The 13,099-nt window shown below is 39.4% G+C and overlaps 1 protein-coding gene and 1 non-coding gene across 2 annotated transcripts in view; one reads left to right on the top strand and one right to left on the bottom strand.

The window, feature by feature from the left end:
• LOC124160464 (mannosyl-oligosaccharide alpha-1,2-mannosidase IA-like) overlaps positions 1 to 13,099 on the bottom strand; it is a 575,974-nt gene that overhangs the window by 284,273 nt on the left and 278,602 nt on the right. The gene's annotated exons all lie outside the window — the stretch shown is intronic.
• On the top strand, positions 10,492 to 10,564 carry Trnaa-agc. The gene has a single exon. It is a non-coding gene; the product is annotated as a tRNA-Ala (tRNA).

Raw genomic sequence — 13,099 nt, 5'->3', positions numbered from 1 at the left:
CGAAGTAAATATGTTCTCACCAAACAATAGACAACAAGACTGCCAAATAATACAAAACCGCATCAGCAGCATTTTTAAACTTCATTTAAGGGCGATTATGATTTCAGCAGCATGAAAGGGCACTTCTGAATGAGAGGGTGAAAAGTCCCTCCTCCGGGATTTTTCTCGTTCTAAGGACATACGATTTGGGATCAAATAGGACTAACCTCCCCCCACACTTCTAGCCCGCTGGAGGCCCACCAGGGCCAGCTAGCTCGAAAATATGATTTTCACTGTTTTTAGATATCTTGGACTTGAACCCATATTTTTAAATGCGGTTTGCGTTTTTTAAAGATTTTTTAATAAAGCAGTAGTCCATTTCCTTTCAAGAATTTTCAGTCAGACAAGGAGAAAGAGCGTCAATTTGAAAATTTCTAACACATGCTTTTATAAAATATTTTTGAGAGGGCTTAAAAGAAAAAAAAATTTCCGGTGGCGTTTTTTAATACCTTTCGGCTAGTGTATTGGAAAAAAATTTAGGTGGGGAACATGTGGAAAAAAATTATGATAGTTACGCCATTTTCGGCCATTTTTTGCTGTTTTTTTCAATGTCCTGGCCCTACAAAACACTCGTTACATGCCATATTACATATATTACGTCCTCTCACTAACGCCCACACTCATGCAGATTTTAATGCATTAATAATTGTCTAATTCCATAATTACCACCCATCGCAACCGTCAGGACAAAACCCTTGTCCTTCCAAGTAGAGTGGCATAAGTTCGCGTTGTATTTTTCTGAGTGAACCGACAGGAGAAGATATACTTGAATAACGTTATCCCATGGTGCTCGATCCAGCAAAGTGTCAACTACCTACTTCAAAATTTTACTTTGACGACTTTACTACAATTAACTCCCATCCAGCTTCGCGGGTTTTCAACCGAGTGAGGGCGTACACGTTTCCCTGGTTGGCTTTCCAACATTCACTCCCTTTCTCGGAATCATTTCGTTCGATAAGTATGCTAGCGAAACGTCGGCATCCATCAAGAGAAGCAATAGCCGGCTAAAAAACACAAGAATTATACACCGGAATAATTCACCTGGAAAGCCTTAGAAGCTTCAATAACTCAACTGTGGCATTGGCTGGATTGGCCAACGGAAATCGCAGACAATAAACGTGAAAAAAAGTAGTCGTACCCTTCAGGAATGACATCATTTTAGACAGAGAGTGAACATAAATTTCCAGAAGATACCATCTGATAACTGATCTCCGGATCAGATAGCCCAACAACGCAAATACCACACCCTCTGGCGACTCAAACATGGATTTTCGCGGGTGTACGTCCTTGTACACGTCTGGAGCAAGAGAGAAAGACGAATGGACCCCTTGGGAGCAAAGCGAATCACCATTAGTTCAGACAAGGTGCGAAAAAGGATTATCACCACGGCAAACGACTGAGAAAGCATTTCTCCCGCTCGACCGGTCTCCATTGGTGATGAATTAATGGATTTAAAAAAGTTGCAATAGTGATCCTCGATAGCATATTCCTCTATCTCACTTCAGAAAATTATGCCCTCGCATTTTCTCAGATGCACCTATTTTACACTTAAAAAAACATGACAATGCTGAAAAACGTCATATCTCTATACAGTGAAACTTAAAAGTAAATGTGTAATTAAATACATAGTGATGGAGTACGTTTTGAATCATCAATACTAAAAAAATGAAGCTAAATACTCCGGGCAACAGGGTGTGAGGAACATGCGTTCTCTAAAAAAGATTAGCATAAAACATTGCATAATAATTAGGCATGGTCGGATCGGATACCTCGGATCCAAATATCCGTGGATATTGCCCTTCATCGGATACATCGGATCCAAAGTCGCGGAAGACGTCGGATCTGGATTCGAAATTTTAAATAATAGCTTCAGTGAATACAACGCCCCATAAGGGTGGAAAGAGTTCCAATTCTCTCTTCGAATGCGCCGTCGCATGCGATTCTTTTCCAACTCATGAACCGTTTTGTTTGAAAGCTCTCACAGAGGTTACGAAGAAGAATTTCAGCCGTGGAAGATAAAAAAGGCAAAATACGACTGGCACATAGTGTGACTCTTCCCAAGAGATTGTAGTATCATCGGGGTAATCTCAGCGTCAGGAATTTGAAAATGCATTTGAATCCAAAAATATCCGGCTCCGGAAATCAAGGATCCGATCCGAATCCGAAAAAAATCCTGGATCCGTCCATCCCTAATAATTATAAAAAAAGCCAAAGGGAGTGCGTAACAAAAGAATAAGGGAAATTCTAAATACAGAAGTTTTTTATTCGAATTCACAAATAAATTGATACAAAACAGTGGACATAATTTAATTCCGACGACTTGGTTTAAAAATACGGAAACGAAAGTCCGACCCTATATTCTACGAGAATGGAGGACCTTAAAAACAGATCTGACATGATTATGATGACTCAAAAAATGACAGTGAGGATATATCAAAAACACAGGCACGACAAAAATTCTCAGGTACTATGCATTTCCGTCCTCAGAACAGATGTCACCCACAAAGACAGGTTCACCCGCCCTTACATTCGTCAAAATCAAAACTTTCAACCATCAAAAACTAAAAGATCACATTATAAATAGGAAAAACGTCTCACTCATCGAAATTTCATTGCAAGTTTAGAACGTGACTTGGAAACCCAGTTTTCAACCACCCCTGTCCAGAAATCAACCAATGAATATATCCTTCGAATTTTTTAAAGTTGACCGATGGATTAACAGTCAACCTAATTTCTACTGGGCCAAATGAGATAATTCATATTTGCAGTGCGAAAATTTTACTGAGTCTATACACAATGGTGCCTTTTCCTACTTCCATTCAGAGGCAGCCTAAAGGATTTATTTCTGGGATCAATAACATCTGAAAATGGTAAAATTTACAATCGACCATTGAGTAGCGTTTACTTCGAACCTGTGATCCGTAGTTGTTTCCACTTCCGCTGACTATTGGTTACAGTTGCGAAAATGTTTGGATCTGCTTCAAGGCGGAGTGAGAATACTCACAGTAATTGTGAGAAAATATTTACTCGATACAAAGGTTTTGGAGGAACACTGGAAAATGCGAGTACCAGTGAACCTGCAAAGATAACAGATACTTGCACACACCTCTAACTAGCAAAACAGAATAATTCCCGAGAATGGGAGGTAATTTGCCGACGAAGACTAAGATCCTCCATAGACAGAATTACCAAGAGACCCTCTGCTACTTAGAAAGGGACGCCGCAGTTAAGGCGACACTGAAAACTAGTCCACTAATAGTCAAAAAGGAACTACGGGCTCAGGACTTCAATAGTGATGATAGAGCATTGAAATTGATACTGAGTACAATTGGCACTGATTTCAACCCTCACAATACAAATAAAGGAAAATAGTTACAGAATAAATCACTCAATAAATGACTCAGCACCCACAAAAAGAATTACAATGCATGTGCTCAAGGATTCCCTCTCAATATTTCACTAAGTAACAGCCCCTGATTAACTTAACAGGTTCTCCTGCTACTTCGATTATAGGTACTACTAAAATTACTAACGAAATAGGAAGTGGAAAAAAATTTAATGTACTTGGATATTTCTTTTGAAGAAAAGCCCCCGCTAGAAATTGGGAAAACGAACCTAAAAAGGAAAAATCTCCAACCTCAAGTAATACAATTCTTAACTTCAAGATGCCGAAATACCTAAACCCCGACATAAAAACATGAGAGAATAACGACACGAAATATTGGCCCCGAAGCACACATGCTAATGCGAGGCTCATGTTTTTTAAGGGCGGGGGAGGGCAGAGACGAATAAGGCATTTCTTTAATAAGGGATTCGTCAGAAACCTGTCCACCTTTTGAAAGGGACGAGCGATGACATGAAGCTGTCGCCAAGCAGGTCGCCCGTGACCCACGCTTCCATATTTCGGGGCCGAGAGAAAAACAAAAGAGGGACGGATCGGAGCGTGACATTGATTTAAAGCACTCGGGCAGATATGAAAAAGGGAGGAGGTGCAAGAGGAATCCCTTTATAAGAAAGTTATGTCTGGCCCCTTAGTCCTTTGGGGGACCAAACGGAGTGCGTGCAGCACAAGATGAAAGGGGACGAAATTCAAGAAATCATTTATTAATGGCAGGAAAAAAAGGCATGAGGTACAATGAGATCGAGGGAAAAAATTCAAATAGGAAAAAGGCATTATGAGTCAGATTTTTTTCAACCAAAGGGATTATACACATTAATTGACAAGGGGAAAAACATTCCCGAAATCGCTTTCGCAAAACTGAAGTTTAATTTGCGGGAGTAAAAGAACCCGAACTCCAATGACATTACCAAAACAAGAAATGTGAGCGAAAACTTTCCTGTCTTTTTTTCACTCGTAAATAATTGTAGAATGAGGAAAATTATTTTTTCGTCTGAACTTATCTCTAAAATTCCAGGTTCCTGTGAATGCTACTGGAAGATTCTCATCCATTCTACGTTTCCGCACCATGGAGAGCTTCACTCCATATCAGACTATTCACGGGCCTTTTATTTGAACCCTTGCATTACGATCCACTCATCAGATATTTTGTATTCGTGAAAGAATCATTTTCCATCACAATCCTATTCCTGACGCCCCTATTACTGCGTCCGTTTTCCTCTTATGTTCTTCTTACCTTAGAAAGAAATTTAAATAGAGGATACGTGTTGTACGGTTTACGTTTTCGTACTTAGCCCTCGCATTATTTTCTCGGGATAAATCAAGCGTGGCAAGTCCGAAACTGGACGACTGGAACAAAAGAGCATTTGAGAGAGGGAAGCTCGCACACATGCATCGGCTTCATTTCCTCCGCAACTTCATGCACACGCCCCAAGCATGTGTAGGTAATCCACCGCTCGGCGTGGTTGGAATCATAACCGCTCCCCGAGTGGGGCGATCCCATTGCAACCGAAGCCAAATGCAACGCCGCTTCGCACACAGAGGAGGGCAGCTCCATCACAAGGGGAAGACTTTGCTCATTTTCCCAGGAAATCGCGGAATGCATACGGAATCCACCACATCGGAGAGAAGCTCATTCTTTCTCCTGCTTATTCGCACTCCGACAGACCGATGAATCACTCAAATCTACAAAGTAAGATGCTTATTTATTTATTTCATCACCAAAACGGCACAAAGGCTTTTACATTGGCTGCTCCTTAAATAAATGATACCCAAAAGATAACAAACAATAGCACAATAAATTAACACTAACAGAAAACAAAATTTTTAAACATAAGAAGGGGCACTATTGAGGCACTAATGGTGAATTATTCAGATGGAATTTTAAGGTAGCTTTGTAACTAGTGGCAGACGAAAATAGGTCCAGGGAAGGGATTTTTGAAGCTATGGAGTTAAACAAGGAGGGGATTCGGTAGAACAGAGAGCGTTGAGAGATGGAGAGACGGAATCTCCAATGTGAAGCAGAGAGTTATTTCGTAAGGGGCGAGGAGGAATATGAAAACGGAAAAGAGGGAGAATTTCGTTTGTCCGTAGAGAACCGCTAAAGATTCTATGCAGAAACATGAGATCAGATAAGACACGGCGGCTTGTAGGTGTTACAAACTGCCACCCCATGAGCGTAAATAGAATCGGACACCACTGATTTGAAGTATTTTAAGAATTTAGCTGCCGTCTTCGATTTAATATGATTAGGTTGATTAACGCAAATTAGGTCGGGATCCGCTAAGGACGGGAGACTACGGACAAGGCTTCAGTTGCAACAGCAATTCAGAACAAACGAACACCTTTTTAAGGTGAATACCGCGTATTGAATAGTGGGAAGAAGCGTCCGTCAAGAGAGAGGAAATTTCCATAAGAGTGATAAAAAATACACGGAGTTCCACAAAACAAGAAGTTAATTTGAAATCAATTGTCCGCAAAAGATTCAATAAGTTATTCAATTAAGAGCAGATACCTTCTAAGTGATGGCACTAAGAGAATATCATCGGGACATTCAAAATCAAATCAACGACAAAAAGTAATCATCTAAACTAGAACGGGGATCGGGTTGGTGCGGTGGCAAGAGTGTTGGCTTCCCACCCGGCGGGCTCGGGTTCAAATCCCGGCAGTGGCAGAGAATTTTCAGAGACTGCCCGATCACTGCTTGAGTGTTGTGTGGAGGGTATTTCAAGCGCAGAGGGTATTTCCGTCGGATGGGACGTTAAGCCGTGGTCGCCTTGGCGCCTTTCGTTAAGAGCAGGCTAATGCCGACGCCGGGTTTCCCTCCACCCTTCCTTCCATATCGTTCCCTCATGGCGCGAATGACCTCAGTTGTCGGTCGCCTCCTCCAAATACCATACCCTAAACTAGAACTAACACGATTTATTTCGAAGTCCGTATGTTTGGTGACTTCAATACATTAACGAACAAAATACAAGCTTAAGGAACTCTGCAACACTTAAGAACAAAGTTACAGGAAGTCTAATTTGGAATATGGAGTGAAATGTCAGCGTTTCCATCAATATATGAGCTACTACAACCTCATCTATAGCAAAGCTACAACAGCAACTCACGTAATTGTTTATAGAAATTGAGCAATATATTGCAGAACAACGTGTACTGTTCCTATAATTCTTTTAATCTGAATCATACAGAGCTCACAAGATATGACCCCATCTTTCAGTTAGTACCGCAAAATATTTCCAGATCAGACAAAAACAAAACGATAACATAGAAATTTTGTAAAATGAGGAGTCGTAGGAATTACATTTTCCCTAAAAAAAAAAGGAAATCATAAATGCTAGAGCGAACTGGGGACATCCAGACTTAACACAGGAACGGCGGGCCTTCAAAGTGCGATGCGTTCAAATTGATCCCGTGTAAGTTAGCTGCAAATACATGCTTTAAAAACGTACTGTGGATTGACTCCTTTCCTCAGAAACAATTTCACAGAAGAGTCTAGAACTTCAATTTGCGACAGAAATTACGTTATATCAGAACCTCCCATTATTCGAAATGCAATATTTTACTGCACAGGAATTAATTTGATACCTGCGGCCGTTAAAGGTGAATAAAAAGGGTTAAGTCACGCAAATAAAATGACTCTAAGACCCACCGAGTGCAAATGGCATTCATATTATATGTAAAAAAAAAAAATTGCAAATGGACCCGCCAGGCCGTTCTAACGTTAAGGAAATCTATTTTTGGTGCATCACGCAATCGTCCTTCTGTTTAAACTGCTCTAAATATCTCCAATTAACTCAGATGAATATTTTTTTCTAATTAAACCACCTTATTTTCCAAGACAACGCTGGGGATAAGCTGATGGATCGTCGAAAATACTAGAAATGCGTACTAATCACAATGAAAGTAGAGCTCTCGTGAGATTTTACCGATTTCCACGCGATAAGGCTGAAATTCAGAAAAAAAAGACACGAACTTGAAATCCTTCAACGTCTAATCTTCTCACCATTTCATAACGGGACAACTTAAAAATTTGAGCACGTGATTTTGGGACTGCGGAGCGAAACGAGAGAAAATTAAGAAAAACACGTCGCGTTCCGCACGCACGTCGCAGTGCACGAAAGGCCTTTTTTATAAAACCGATTCCCTTGCTTCCGTGTGCGCCACCATTATCAATGAAAGGATCCAAAAATAGCCATCTCCTTCATTACGCGAGCGTTTCCAGACAGAAAAGAAGCGATCACGAATCATGGGGTGATTTATGCTCGGAAGTGAAACTGCGGCTGTACGCTGACTGTATCACGGATAGCACGATGATTAGGGGTAGAAAACTATTCAGGTATTCATTCTTCTCTCTGAACATAAACGCCAGTCTCATTTCCAACCGAAAGCTTTGAGGAGAAAATCACAAGAAATGAAACACATGCCAACTTTACCATCGCAAATAAAGCCATTCCACCAGGCACATCAAGACAATTACACTTCCACCACAAATTAAAAAATGTGCGTTCCGAACAACTATTTTAATTTTCCGCGGTTTTGATTATCAAAGTTTCAAAAAATATTGGAATATGCATTCATGTACAAAAAAGTATTAGCTTTACGCTAAATTTGCATGCATGAAATGCAATGCAAATTAAAGGCATGATCAATTTTGTAACAACCAAGTTAGTTCTGAAGTGTTGGCCACTATATCTATTAAATGAAAATCGCTTATTCTCGACGCAAACGTTTTGTCATTTATAATAGCTATCATAAGTGCTACACCTGTGGTATTAACCATTCACAAAATATAAAAACTTACAGAAGAATTAAGAACGTAAAAGAATTGTCGGAACTGCTTTCTCGGAAACTGAAGGAAAATAAATTTAAAATATCTTATACGAACTAGAACACACAATAAAAAAATTTTAACACTCATCTTAAGATCACGAATCCAAAAATTATTAATGAGGAATATTTAGAATTCGAGACGAGAATCGAGACGAGACCACTTTTTCACGACACGAGACGATACCACTTCCACGAGACTCTCGAAGGTCTCGAAATACAGATATATATCCTTAATTAGTATCTGGTATAGCTTCATCCATAAACTTTATCCATAAAACTATGTCCTTATGTTAAGACGAAGTAACGTTAACGTTTTCATTAAGCATTAAATTTGAAATATTATTCATCAATAACTTTTCGATAAATTATCCAACTTTAAAAAAGAATTTTTGCTGAAAGATCAATTTCTGAATGCATGAGCATGACTTCTGAGCAATTTTAGGGAGTGTTGATGGCTGACTACTTTTCCTTGTTTCCTGCGATAATAGCCTTGGAAAAATTTATCCTGCTGAAATTGAATTATTTTCTAAAAAGGAAACTTTCAGCTCTTACTCCTACGACCAAAATATCTTGGATAATACTCGCATATGTGTAAAGTATCGCTCAGCAGCACTTGCAATCCTTCTCATAGTTTTCTTTCTCCGGAAAATGATGGCCCATTTCGCATTGCGCAGAGCACATTACCTCGTCAGAAAGACGGATGATAATTGAAATAACTATGTACCTCTCCCTGTACGATATAGCTTCCGAGATTTGTGAGGATAAAGCATTAGGATTATAGCATGAGGATTAGCATAATGTCGCTAAATTGTGTTGAGGATGTTACTATTAAAAAAGATAACTACAATGGCTTTCCTTAGACTTATTTTGCTAGCCAACAGTCCATTTAATCAAAAAGTCCATACTGGATCATCTGATCGGCATTTATTCATCTGCCATTCATTCTAACTCCATCCATCATATTACTCCAGAAATAACAGTTAGCGGAGGGAAATCTCTTTCAGCAGCATGCAATCCATTCTAAAAGGCGCCAGAAACCTCTAGAAAAAATCTATTTGCAGATTTATGCGAAATTTCTGAGAGGAAAAATCATTCGCCCTGACCGGGATTTGAACTCAGATCCCCCGATTTGCGGCAAAGTTACTAATTACTCTGCTTTTTGAAGACATTTTTATTTCATTCCAATAAAATATACTATGAGTTTATTCAATGATCATCAATAAAATCAATAGTTTTATAGACATTGACGTGATTGGTGTCCACATCAATATATAGGACCTAAAATTTACGAATATGTAGATAATAGAACTATAACACATAATTAAATTTTATAAGCTGTGAAGTTCCTACTTTTCATATTATTTTTTCTTACAAATTTTTATTTTTTCAATTTTATCTTGTTTTTTAGAGCCAGAAAGCGAAAAAATCCATTTCCTGCATGCGAAATCCTAAAATTTTCCGGGGGGAGGGAGAGGGCGGAGTGGAGGCGAGCGAATCCTCCGGTTAGGCGGGGAGCTTCATGAGCTCCAGCCGAGGGCCCCCAATTACCCCAGACCGCCCCTGGTTTTAAGCTACGAGTTTATTCATAGAGTATCAATAAAATCAATAATTTTACGAGCATTGACGTGATTGGTGTCCAGACTCACCGGCCTCGGTGGTGGCGGGGTTTAGTCCTCGCCCGCCAAACCGATGGTCGCGGGTTCGAGTCCCGCCTGGGTAGGTTGCCCGTACCCAGAGAATGGTTGTGTGTGATAGTCGTTGTTGAATGTCATTTCCCCCGATGTAAAAGGCCTTAAATGAGCTGTTTTCGGGGAGGTGAAAATAACTAAATAAGATCAAAATATATATTAAATTTATTTAATGGCTTTCTTATTTCGAGGTACCGTTTTAGCGATTAAATAACCAAAGGAAACAATGTTTTATGTTATTTAGGGGGTAACGAGACGAGAAGATGTCTCGTCCGAGACGAGACTAGGGGCTCACGAGACGAGACTCGAGTGCGAAAAACGAGACTGAGACAAGACTAGCGCAATTCTCGTCTCGTCGCGTGGCGGCACTGTCCTGGGCCGATCTTTGAGTGCCCCGCAGAGCAACTCAAGCCCCCCTGCCCCTTCGTGATCAACTTTCCAACTTGACCCAAATTCACGCATTGGCCCCACCTTGCTCTCAAGAAAGAAATCACGGATATGATACAACAGAAACACGGCACATTCACAACTGGGGGCGTAGCTCAGATGGTAGAGCGCTCGCTTAGCATGTGAGAGGTACCGGGATCGATACCCGGCGCCTCCAGGATTTTTTTATTTTTTTACATTTGCAGTTTTTTTTACATTTCCATTTTTTTATTTTTCCCACATGTTCAAAACTTAAAAAGTCTAATGACTAAGTCTACTCGACTGACTAAAACCGACCCCAGCTATGTAAAAAGACTAAATCATTCTTCCAAATTTCATTTCTCGTGGTGATGAAAAGTGCATTTCGAGTAAATATTAAAGTATTAACAAGGTTATTCTATTCAAATACGTCTTTTACTATACACTAAGGGTATACTCTACCAACCATGAGGAGGAAAGTACATGAACGAAAGGATGTCGTAATACTTTTTAATTACTCCATGGAAACCCACTTGAATAGGTGGAAGACTATAATAAAAATGATTTCTTATATTCTCTACAAGAGTTGTATTAGTGTTTATGAAAGGAATTAAATTAGGGATGACACTTTCTTGGGATATACTTAGATACTTTTTTTCAAGAACGCATGCCACTGATTTTAAAGAATAATTCGATAATTAGAGCGTAGTCTAAATAAACAAATGGCCTTATTTTTCTTCAGAAGATAACAGAGTATAGTCTCGGCCAATGACAAGATATATAAATCGATAATGACAAAGCCTCTCTGACACCCAGGTGGGTCCAACAAAACTGTTGTGAAAAGTCGTTATATTAACAACTTTTGTTAAAGGTTTATTTTTAGAGACTAATCACCTTGAGGATTCCGTTTGCGTAGAAGGGGGGGGGGGGGGGGGGAATACCTGAGGTGGCTATTTGTAATAAATATTACACCTGATGACATTAATAATGCACGAATAGTAAAAAGAGTGAAAGAGAGTCCATACCATCAAACAAGCGACACAACAAATCCAATGGAGACAATACACTGCTCCAGCTGCCGAGAATAGGACTCACCTGGAAAGGAAGAACACAGGTAATTAATATTAATCGTATTACAGAACATTTTCCCAAATTATTACATTAAATACAAATCAAATTGCAAAATTTAGTTAGCTAGTTAGACCAGCTTCCAGGAACTATTAGATTTATTACAAAATTAGGTTAACACAATAATTTCCACGCATTCATTCCATATATGCTTTTGAATCCATTGTTCTTCTCTAAATCAAGTGTAATAATGAGTGCCACTCTATAATATAGACAACAGCAACTTGGAAATAGTTCATTGTGATCAATCAATTGCCTTCTACTAAATAAGCTTCATTTCAAAATAACACTTCAGTGACCTACCCGTGGCCTTAAAAATAACATGCAAAGAAAATAGCCACACATTCATTTCTCCAATGTTTTCACTTCCATCGTTCTTCATTAAATCCACAGCACCAGAGATTTTCCATCAGCGAAATAATATTAAAGTGTAATTCAACCTTGTTCGCCCCCGTGTTTTCCCAATGTTCGCCCCCGAGATTTCCCAATACGTTGCTCGTGGACTGTAGCTGAGAATACATCACTTTGACAAGGATTTCTTCCACGCAAAACCGAAATTAAGACGAGTGGAGGGACGGAAGGAAAGACACGACATTCTGCACGAAGCGGTGATTTCTGGAAGCGGCAAAATATTCCCACATTACAAACCGCATTTATTTTATGACCTTGGTTTGATATTCCGAAGGGAAAAACTGCAAGAAACTTGTTTTTTAACAAAAGGAAGCACAATTAGAGAAATAGCCACGTTTAAATCATATCACAGGATCTAAGGCTTTCCCGGGGAGGGATTCGGGTGAATTTCTCTCGAGGTTTTTACCGGCTTAGCGTCCGCATGATGAATACCGACATTTCGACAGCTGCATGTCCACCTGGCGACAGCAGACACCATCAGCCCCAAGGATGATGAGAATTGCTACAAACGAAACGTCGGCAATCATCATCGTCTATAATCCTATGGGAAACCATGGAAGAATCCAACCCATACCATAAATTAATTGATTTCAACCGATCGAGCAAAAATCAATTTAAAAATTTAATGAAGCGCAACAGCTTTCCCCAAATGGCTACATTTCATCAACATAAGAGCTTAGTAGTTTGAAAAATCGTCTAGATATGCAACAAGATTAAATTTCAAGTAAACAGACATGCAATCTCCACCATTTTTGAAAGTCAGCGAAAACACTTGCTTTTCATGATAAAAATCTGTTTGTGTATTTAATGGAGGAAGAATGATGTTGGAAAAAATATAACCACCATCAAAGTTTTACCGCATATCCCAATTAATATTTAAGGAGACTCTTCCACGTGCGGAAACATAATTTTTTCCGTACCAATGCATGGGGAGAGTAGTATGGTGAACAAGAAGATGCATGATCACACCAAGGAATTCAATCGCTGTGGTTTTAAAATAGGCGGCTACAACGAATCAGAGTCGTCATAATACAATATGAATGGTTGAAAGCAGGAAAAGTATGACTATTATAAATGAATTATTCAAAAGTTATCATAAAAGCAATAAATAATCCCCACAAGAAACAGTGAAGGCATGTGAAAAGAGCAAATGCATATTTCTTCACCATTTACGAATTCAATGCCCTTTCCCCCG

The sequence above is a fragment of the Ischnura elegans genome, chromosome 6 (genome assembly GCF_921293095.1).
Source record: "Ischnura elegans chromosome 6, ioIscEleg1.1, whole genome shotgun sequence".
NCBI classification, from domain to species: domain Eukaryota; kingdom Metazoa; phylum Arthropoda; class Insecta; order Odonata; family Coenagrionidae; genus Ischnura; species Ischnura elegans.
This window is presented reverse-complemented; position numbering and strand designations above follow the sequence as displayed.